Source organism: Gavialis gangeticus, unplaced genomic scaffold (assembly GCF_001723915.1).
Source record: "Gavialis gangeticus isolate Ggan-Ray unplaced genomic scaffold, GavGan_comp1, whole genome shotgun sequence".
NCBI lineage: Eukaryota > Metazoa > Chordata > Crocodylia > Gavialidae > Gavialis > Gavialis gangeticus.
The window spans coordinates 1,836,454-1,837,729 of NW_017728981.1; the positions used below are offsets into that span (position 1 = coordinate 1,836,454).

At 62.8% G+C, this 1,276-nt stretch overlaps 1 protein-coding gene across 2 annotated transcripts in view; it reads left to right on the forward strand.

Annotated features, from left to right (window-relative positions):
- NACA (nascent polypeptide-associated complex alpha subunit) overlaps nt 1–1,276 on the forward strand; it is a 19,947-nt gene that overhangs the window by 396 nt on the left and 18,275 nt on the right. The gene's annotated exons all lie outside the window — the stretch shown is intronic.

The following is a 1,276-nucleotide window of genomic DNA, read 5'->3' on the forward strand; positions in this document are numbered from 1 at the left end:
GTGGGCTGGGGGCTGTGCCCAAACCCACTCCTGTCCTGCTTCTTCACTCTCTCTCTTAACTCTTGAAGGTGTCTTGGCTGCTGGATCCAGTTAGCAATAGTCTGGCCTTGTTGGCTGCCTCTGCCCTAAGATTCAGGGACCCTGCATGACTGACCAGGCTTCCCTTCCCATCCCGCTCTAGGCTTTGGGAGATCTTAGTGCATGGCTGGTGATGAGGGATCCTGCGCAGTGGCCGTGTGGGTCCGACTCGGAGACCATAGGGGAAACCAGCAGAGCCCCATCCTTCTCTGGGGCCCAGTGGTCTCCAAGGGGACTCCGCAGGCCTGCTGCTGCTCCAGGACTGGGGGGGCGAACTCAACGGCTGATGCTATTGCAGTAACTGCCCCCTCTGCCCTTGGGGAGGCGCGTGGGGCTCTTGTGGGAGCAACGCTGGCAGCTGAGGAGACCAAAGCAGCTGCCACCAAGAGACCCGAGGTGGCAGGCGAAGGGTCCCTGGCTGAAGCTGCTCCAGAGCTTTCAGGTAGGTCCAAAGCGATGGCAGGAGCCAGGAGGTCGTCTTTGGGGGTGTTGGATGAGCTGGTGGCTGGTCCCGAGGGCCCTGTGCTGTCCGGGGAGCTGCGCCGCCCTGCCTGGGTAACCACTGTCCCTCAGCGCCCGAGCCTCCGGTGGGCACCACGCCCACAGCTCCTCTCCCTCATCTGCGTGCCACAGTGTGAGGGGTCGTGGCACTAGCAGTAGCTGTTCAGAGGGTGGGGCGCAGTGCTGTGACCTGCTGACGTTTCCTCCCTGGTCTTGGGCGTCGTCCTGGTCCCTAGCATTGCTGCTTGCAAGCCTGGGCGTGTGGCCGCCTCCGCTCAGCCCAGCAAAGCCACCTCAGCAGCTTGGCATGAGCCTGAGGGTGGCACCAAGCTGCAAGGACTGGGCCCTGTTAGCACAAGTGGAGTCCTTGGAACTGGCTTGGGCCCAGCCCCGGAGGGTCAGGGTGGCCTGCAGCACCCTGTCATGTGGACCCAGTCTTGGCAGGGTATGGGCTGCGGCAGCTCATAGGCATCCCAATGTCCTGGCACTCAGATGCTGCGATGGGTCACAGGGGCACTTTCCCCAGTACCCATCTCAGTCCTGTCTCCCTCAACAGCGGGGGCACCATCGGTGACCTGGGTGTGCTGGTAGCTCTCGCCTTTCTTCCCCGTTTTTCCTGACCGCGCTGACTTGTCTTCTTTCCACTCCAGCTGCTCCTCCCGTCTCTCCAGCTCCCACGTCTGCTCTTCCCCCGGCG